The sequence below is a fragment of the Lipotes vexillifer genome, unplaced genomic scaffold (assembly GCF_000442215.2).
Source record: "Lipotes vexillifer unplaced genomic scaffold, Lipotes_vexillifer_v1.1 scaffold50, whole genome shotgun sequence".
NCBI classification, from domain to species: domain Eukaryota; kingdom Metazoa; phylum Chordata; class Mammalia; order Artiodactyla; family Lipotidae; genus Lipotes; species Lipotes vexillifer.
Window position 1 is genome coordinate 3707863 of NW_006784763.1, and position 9155 is coordinate 3717017.

The 9155-nt window shown below is 38.4% G+C and overlaps 1 pseudogene; it reads right to left on the minus strand.

Moving 5' to 3' along the window:
• Nucleotides 1-6574: 6574 nt before the first annotated feature.
• On the minus strand, nucleotides 6575-8055 carry LOC103087740 (39S ribosomal protein L9, mitochondrial pseudogene; annotated as a pseudogene).
• Between the last annotated feature and the right edge of the window lie 1100 nt (nucleotides 8056-9155).

Consider the following 9155-nt stretch of genomic DNA (forward strand, 5'->3'; position numbering starts at 1 on the left):
TAGTATTCCTAACCACTGACTATGAATATCTTTCTTCCCCACAAAATTAGCATTTCCAAAGGAGAGTTTTGAGGCACGGACTTTGGGAAATGTTGATTTACCATGTTACATATTTTGCAGATGAGGAAAATTAAGCCCTGAGGAGTGTGAATTAAAGTCGTATAGCAAACTAGTAGCAGAAATCCACAGGCAGTGCCTTTTATACACATGTCAAATCAGGTTATGAAATTAGATGGTCTGGGGTAAAATCCATTTCATAATACTTTAAATCTGTGTGATTTTTTGAAAAATCACTTAACTAATTTGTGCTATGACTTTCTTCTTTGCAATATGCAGCTAATGATTTAACTTTCCACACTGGATTGTTGGCATATGCCATGCTTTAATTCATATGAAATTTATATTATTGAACATAACATACAATAAGTATAGATCTATATTACTTTTTATTGTAGTATGTTATATATGTTTAGATGGATTATAGAAGAAGTGAGAAGGATCATTACAAGGCATCTTGTGCTACTTCTTGTTCCGGATTCTATATACTTCTTGTTCCGGAAGTTTGCCAACAGAGCTCTAAGATCTCATTTGTATACTGCTAGGAATAAAGAGACTGTCCTATTGAATCTTCACCTTAAGAAAAGCAAACCCTTGGGCAATACCTTAAAAGAATAGCATGCCTGACAGATGAGTAATAATTCAAATGGTGACATGGACTTTGAAATCCATGTACGTGGGTTCTAATTTTGGCCAAATCGCTCACTAGGTCATTGGTGATGGGACAAACACCGACTGTTGGAGCATTAAATAAGTCCCTCTAAATAGTAACTTTCAATAACATTTGAAAAATATATTTCTTGGTTCTCATTGCCATACTTGTAGCAATGATTTATCTTCTAGAAGTTAATCAGACCACTTTTCATGGACTTAATGATGTCAGTGATTTTTGAATTTTTCTATTGGAAGACTTTTTAGAGAAGACTATTGAAAAGAAGGAGATGGACTGTTAAGTCTACATGAAGATAATACAAATGGTTTATCAGTTTAAGAGTATTTAACGGTAGAAGAGAATCCAAAATGACAATAATTATGACAATGGTGAAGCACATTTAAAAACCCGTTTTTCACACACGTTTTACTTTTTCAGAAAAATACTGCTTATCTTCACTGGTGTACCCATCTCCTCCTCACATCAAATGATAGTGCAGATTTGTATTAGTTATGTCAATGGATGAATGCCATATTTGAAGTTTGTCCAACTATGCCTTGAATATTCATATGGAGAAGCTTTAGCTGAGTGTTCTATTTGTAACAATATTGACTTTCATAAAATTATTTTCTATTATCAACATATACCATTTCAACCACTTGTAGAATAAATTGTCTTTATGTGGTATACAGGGAAACTGGGAACACATTTATGACATTATATCTATAAAAAAAGTGCCATGTTTTAAAAGTTCATCTTAAGTAAAGGAATTATTTGTAAGTTGGTGGCTGTTGAACAGTAAGTTTCTTCAACCATGTCTTTTGAATAGCACCAATGAAAATAAAACTAAGTGCTTTTTATTTCTCTTTCTTCATATATGGATAAAACACTTTTTATTGATATGACTGTTCTAGAAAATTGTTTAGGGGTATACTTTCTTTTACACAGAAGTACAATGAATACAGGTATAGAATTTATTTTTATTTCACACATTAACATGTTTGAACTCTCCTGATTTATGAGATCAGAAAGTAAAATTTAAAAAAAAAACATGTTTTTACAAAGTTGTGTTTAGAATATAGACATCCACATACTATATTTACACAGAAAATATGTTGAATGGATGTGTGTGTGGATACATACACAAATATATAAATATGGAGACACCTATATTTATGTGTCTTTACATGGTATATATATATATATATATATATACATACACACACACACACACACACACACACACACACATAATCTATAGACATTTCACCAAATGATCTAAAAGTATATCTATTATCCTTCAGAAATGATGTGAAAAACAATGCTCTTTGTTTAAAAACAGATTATTAGTAATTGATTTGCATGTAATCAAGGCCAATAGGATCTCTTTAAGATACAGATAAATTATATTCATTATTTATTCTTAATTAAAAAGGGACTGAAAACACACCTTGAGGGAGAGAGGGGAATTAATGTATGCATTAGAGGGAATGATTTTTTTCCCCTTTCTAATAAGAAGCCTTTCTAACATGATTTATGTGATTAATATTTGATGTTTACAATTATCAGTAATAGCAGATCATGTAACTATTTTTTCAAGTTCGAATAGTTCATGCAGATTAAGTATGCATACATTCCCAATTCAAGAGACAAGGGATATAAAAGTGAACATAAAACTAGATTTAAGAAGAGATGTTTTTTCTGAGAAATGTTTTTCAGTAAATTCAAAAAATCTGACTGACACTGTCTTCCATAGTTCGTTAAATTTCATCAAATCATTTATCACATAAAGTAAATATTGCTCTGCCATCTTATTACATTCTATTTTCCATTCCTTTCCTTTTCAAATGTTAAATTATAACTACTGTCCTCAAGCCTGAAATCCAGGCCTGCCCCACTCACACCTTTCAGTGCATGATCTTGCTTCCAAGTTCAGAGAAATAGTTTAGGCATCAGAAAAGACCTTATAACCTCTCTAAGAGCCTCATAATCTCAACGTTATTGGCACCCATCCTTTCATCTTAAAAGAAAAATTTATGTCACCGTTTGTATTAATCAGGACTGTTGTGATTACAAGCCATAGCATGTCAACCCATGCTGCTTTAAGAGAAAAGGACCACGATGGCGGTAACAGAGAGGTCTATGCATTGGTCTGGTCAAAGATCCAAATGAGAAAACAAATTCTTTAATTCCAAGACTGATCGAGTCACCAATGTTTTTAACCCTGTTTCTTTCTGTCTGCTTCCTTGGACATCTTGCTCTATCAATCATCTCTTTGCCTTCCTCTCCAGTGTTTTTTCCCTCAGTATATATCCACGTTCAAACTTCCCTAACTTAAAACTATATCCTTCCACATCTAGATTCATTTCTATGTGTAGTCTCTCACTTTGTCTCAGTATACCCCAATTCAACCACCAAGGTGTACCTTTACCTCAAATCCTCATGGTTCTAAGAACAAATCCTAAAACTCAATATATCTGAAAATTAAAGTCTCACCTCGGACCCTACAGAACTTGTCCTGGGTGCTACAGGTGCTTTCTGCCACAGGTACTTTCTAAAGCTAGCACCATTCATAATTCAATCTCTGAGTATCCTTGGCTTCTAGCTCTTCTGCTCGCTCTGTAAGAGGCTTTCAGGCTTCACTTCCAACTCATTATGAGCCAAGGCCTCCTCTTACTGAAGGCCTTATTTGCATGAACATAAAACCACTATCTCAATATCATTTCCTTAAACTTAGAGGATAGAGCCACGTGCATTGGGTGAGGGGGTTGTGATAGAAGGATAGACAACAAGCTTTTTGGATATTTGGCTCACCATTTCAACCACTGGGGTTCCACATGTATCTGTTTTATAGCTAAGATGCCAATGATATTTTAAAATACTTTCACAGCTAAAGAATATTTAAACACCACTGTTTTACTGGATAAAATACAAACAACTTCCGTTCATACTCTGATCAATGAATGTAACCTTCCTTCTTCCCAAGTCTGCCTCATATTTTTTCAGTCTAGGAACCCTGAATTGTATTTCCCCTTGAACAACCCTCTCTCAACCCCTGTGCACCTTGTCCTTGGTATTCATTTTGTGTGGAATCTCCTCAGTCACTTTTTTGTTTGGAGAACACCTGTTCATCCTTTACTCCTCAATGGCACAAACTGCTGATTTTTCTCTGACATCTTTGACTTCTATAAATAGATATCTACACTTCTTTCTTTCTCTTTTTTTTTTGGCAGTGCCATGCGTGCCATGCGGGATCTTACTTGACCCTCCATTTCTTCTAGAAGCGATTTGAAAATGAATCACAGAATGACCTTTGCCTTCCTGGCGTTTATAACCCAGAGATATCTGAGAATCGTATACAAAATGCTTAGGAATGAGGAGGACAGGATGCAAGCATTGTCTAAGATACGCTTATGAGGTAAGAGCTTATGCAGTGAAGTCTGTGTAAAGTTTATTCGAGAAGACTTATTCATAGAGATGAGTTTAAGTAGAGATTAGAGAAGGCAAATGAAACTAAGTTATGTATAAGTAGATTATCTCTTATAATTTGTCAGTAATAATCTGTATGCTCTTTATAAATGTTGTGGTGGAGACCACTTCACTTTATTTTGTTGATGTAATAATGCCTACATATTAAAGCAATAGGTTGACAAATGAACAATTTAATATAACAACCATAGAGGAATTTTAAATTGCTATAGGATAGTCTTTTTTTTTTTGCTGAATATAGCAGTTTCCATCTTATTTATATATTGTCATCAAATTAAAGCCTAAACTTTTCAGACTATTGAAATAGAAGGCATTTTGAGTTCTTCGTCCAAGTTCAGCTAAATTACTTGGGAAGGATTTTTCTATTTTCAGGGTTTAGTTTGACAGCAGTGTTATCAATATCAGAAACTATAAATAACTCACTGTTTTTCATCCCAGTAGTTTAGCAACATGCCCAGCATTTAGTATACTTAGTTTAATAATTTAGTGTACTTAGTATAAATAAATATAAATCAAAAGGCTTTATGAATGAAGCTACTCAATTTAGATTGATATTCTGCATTAATCAGAGAAGTAATGTAATCTTTCTCCTGGAATTCTATAGAAGCAGAGACAAATTGATTTGAGAACAGAAGGGTATCTGGATAACTTTTCAAGTTAAGTCTTCATAGTGTGACTTAATTGCCCTTAATGAAATGTTGTGAATTCTTTGAATAATTCACATATCCTATAGAGAAAATTGTACATACATGTAATAGTTATCAAAAAAGTTCACTATTTTTGTTATATTTTAAAATAAAAATATATTAAATATTTGTGTGTGTGTTTTTTTTCCTGGCATTCCTCCACTTCTTACTACAGTGTCTTTTTTTTTTTTTCTAAATACAATTATTTAATTATTTAATTAAAATCACAGAGAGAAAATTGGCTTCAAGTAGGAAATTCCTATGGGATGTCTTTTTTCCTTAAAACAGAGGAGAAACTTGAACAGACACAACAGCTTTAGTTGTAGAAGCATAAGGATCAGTAAATCCCCATTGTGTTGTTGATTAAAATGATAGCTGGGAAAGGCAAATAGCAACATCTCTAGAATGCCATAGTAAAAACAACATTTCACACTAAAGGGGCTTCCTGTTATTCATAACTTGAGATTTCTTAAACAAACCTGTGTTTAATGTTTGGCTTTGGCTTTGCCACTTTCTAACTTTGTAACCTTGGATAATCTCTCAGCCTCAGAGGCCCCATGGGTAAACCTGGGTTTTTTATACCTTTCTCCAAGCCTTGTTAAATGCACAAACTATAAAGTGACAATAATTGGTAGAGTTTTTATTGTTTCTAGGATGTTGATGACAAGGATGGTGATTTTTAAGCGAGTCACCATACCAGGCCCTGAGCTAAGATCATTGGACGCAATGGTGAGTAAGACAGTTCTAACGGTTCAGAACCTCATATTCTGTTTCTATTGCACATAAGTTTTCCATAATTTTGAAAAATACTATGCTGTAAACCGACTAAGACTGAATTGTCTTCATCTGGTCTGAAGATTTTACTCTCTCTTTATATCAGATGGAGCAGAATAACACCCTTTGCCTTGAAGTCAATACTTAGATAAGTAAGCTTGGAGTACATCCAAAGAGAAGTTTTATCCTTCATTCAATTATCAAGTATATCATATGTTCAATACTCTGTTTAAAAGCCAGTGATCATAAATAAGCTTTTTTTTTTTTTTTTAAAGAACACACCTCTTCATTTTTTTTTTTTTTTTTGCGGTACGCGGGCTTCTCACAGTTGTGGCCTCTCCCGCTGCAGAGCACAGGCTCTGGACGCACAGGCTCAGCGGCCATGGCTCACGGGCCCAGCCGCTCCGCGGCACGTGGGATCTTCCCCGATCGGGGCACGAACCCGTGTCCCCTGCATCGGCAGGCGGACTCTCAACCACTGCGCCACCAGGGAAGCCCCACACCTCTTCATTTTATCTTGAGGTACAAACATTCAGTTTGGATGATGAGAATGAGCTAGCTCTACCATTTACTCCAATGAATTCTAATGGAGGAAGAGGCTAAATAGGATGTAGACTCTTTTGGTCTATTAATTTATCAATTTATCAAAATTTATCAAAATTTATCAAATTTATCAAAATTACAGCCTGGTATTTCTGGAGCAGGACTGCCCCAACAAGGCCAGATGTGATAACTGTTGAAGATGAAGATGGCAAATATGGACAATTCAGTATGTATATACAGTCTAGTCTGCTGTCTTCCGATGGTGTCTAAAATTCCATACTGGGTCAGAGCTGGGAGTGATACTATGGTGCTGGACCACCTTTGCTCCACTGCTCCTCAGATTCTGCTTTGCTATTTTGAAGGGAGAATAGGTTCAGATAGTCTGGGAGCTGGTGGGGGCCATTCCCTTGGCAGCTTACTGGGCTAACCAGTACTTATATCTTTTGGTCTTGGGCCTCTCAAAGTTCACCACAGACACAGGTACCCTCACAGTGCCAAGCCCATTTACAGTGTGAAATAAAATTCATATTTTATGGTGACAAGAAAATTATAAATATAAAATTTCTTCTCTGCCCTTTGGCCTCCCTTCACCCTCCACTGTGCATCGTGTATCTGTATTATGAATTGACCAAACCTCCCCCATGGTCAGGAATACCTGCTCAACCAAAGAGAACAACATTCTTCTAGCACCAACAAGACAACTCCTTAAAAGATAACATTCCTTCTTGATCTTATAAAGGGTCACATGACCCACCAGGATGCCACTTAGATCTGGATTATGTAAACTATCAAGACATCATTTGATGTTCAGCCTTCTGTCTCAAAAAACTTATGTAACTGTGCCTTGATTTCTAACTGGCAGAATAGTTAGTTCTCAGAACTTTCTGAGATGTTCTTCCCAGGTTATAATCCTCAAATTTGGCTTGAATGAAATTTTCCAATTCTTTCTTAGATCAACTGATTAACTTTTTGTCCACAACCGTCACCTCACACCAGTATTCGCCCCTCTGTGCGATGGGCTTTCCTAGTAACTTAAACGCACGTGGGGTGACCACAACACCAAAATTTCTAAGGAAGTGGCCAGCAACTATTTCAGGGTTTAGCTCCCTTTTTTTTTTTTTGCAATACGCGGGCCTCTCACTGCCGTGGACTCTCCCGTCGCGTAGCACAGGTTCCGGACGCGCAGGCTCAGCGGCCATGGCTCACGGGCCCAGCCGCTCTGCGGCATGTGGGATCTTCCCGGACCGGGGCACGAACCCGTGTGCCCTGCATCAGCAGGCGAACTCTCAACCACTGCGCCACCAGGGAAGCCCTAGCTCCCATTTTGACACTGTTCTTCATTCCCTCGTTCAGGTGACATCGTCTCAGAAATTTCACTGTCGCCTCACCTGCCTTGGTCTGGATCTTCTCTGGTCTTCCTCCTTGTCTCAGCAAGTTCTCTTGAAATGGCTTCTCGTTTTCAGGAGATGCATATACAGCCAGTCCTTGAGGAAGTAGTCAATTACCGCCCACAGATTCTTTTCACTGAGTCCAGGTCACCTCCGGACTCCAAGTTCCTCCACTGGCTGCGCGAGAATGAGCTGCAAGTTATCTCTGGGCTGGTGTTTCGTGTCCTCTACCAGCTTGTGGACGTGTTGTTGCCGGCGCAGGCGCGGGCTTCCGGCCCTCTTGAGCTAGCAGCGCTTTCTACCGGAGCAACCCGATGACCGAGCCCCGATTGTGAGAGAGGCTGAGGTCAAGCTCCAAGCCGCGTACGCCCCCTTCAAGTTGCGCCTGCAGGTTCTCGGGACTTCCTGGTCGCAGCAGCTTCTGAGCGCCAGCCCGCAGCAGAGCTCCGCCCCGCAGGCCGCGCATGCGCAGCCACCATGTTGTTCTACACGGGAAGCGAGACCGCACAGAGGAGTTTGATACAGTCCCTGAACTGTAACTGAGGCAGAAGGGTGTCAGAATCTTCAGCTAGGAAGGTAAGGATGAGGTCCCCATCCCCAGATTAAATTAAATTGCAATAGATCGTAAGGAGAAATTGTGAAAGATAGCCAGAGGTCATCTAAAATTCCTAGGAATTTACTTGCCGTTTAACTTTGCTCAGAAGTGTTTCATCTATAGTTGCCTTTTTTAAAAAACATCTTTATTGGAGTATAATTGCTTTACAATGGTGTGTTAGTTTCTGCTTTATAACAAAGTGAATCAGCTATACGCATACATATATCCCCATATCTCCTCCCTCTTGCGTCTCCCTCCCACCCTCCGTATCCCACCCCTCTAGGTGGTCACAAAGCACAGAGCTGATCTCCCTGTGCTATGTGGCTGCTTCCCAGTAGCTATCCCTTTTACATTTGGTAGTGTATGTACGTCCGTGCCACTCTCTCACTTCGTCCCAGTTTACCCTACCCCCTCCCTGTGTCCTCAAGTTCATTCTCTAGGTCTGCATCTTTATTCCTGTCCTGCCCCTAGGTTCTTCATATAGTTACTTAGTTTATACCTGTTGACTGAAGAAAAAAAAGCACAACCTAAAAGTTGCAAGTTGTGTTTTAGTCGACAGACATTCTTAGGACTTCAAGCCTTGGAGACAGTATCTTAACTCTGAGAGACTGCTACAAACAGGAAAGGAGGAGGCCAGGATATAGAGGAGTATTTGCAACAGAATCGGGTAGTCAGAACATCAAAAGATTACTATTAATAAAAGAAAACCAGATATCTCAAGTTAAGGAAGTTAGCACTTTTCTAGGTTTGGGAAGATGCAAGAGTCTGGGCTCACTGAAATCATTCTTTTGATGTGCACCTCAGCTCTCTGGGGCCATATTCTGTGTTTTCTCATCCTGAGTTTCCTCAGGCTGCACCACCAGGGGTGACTGTAGTCTGATGACTGCTAGAGGGTGGGCATTCCTTGTTTCCTTCCTGAGTTCCCTCAGGGCTCACTATCAGGGCATCTGCAATGTGATGGCTGATGGCTC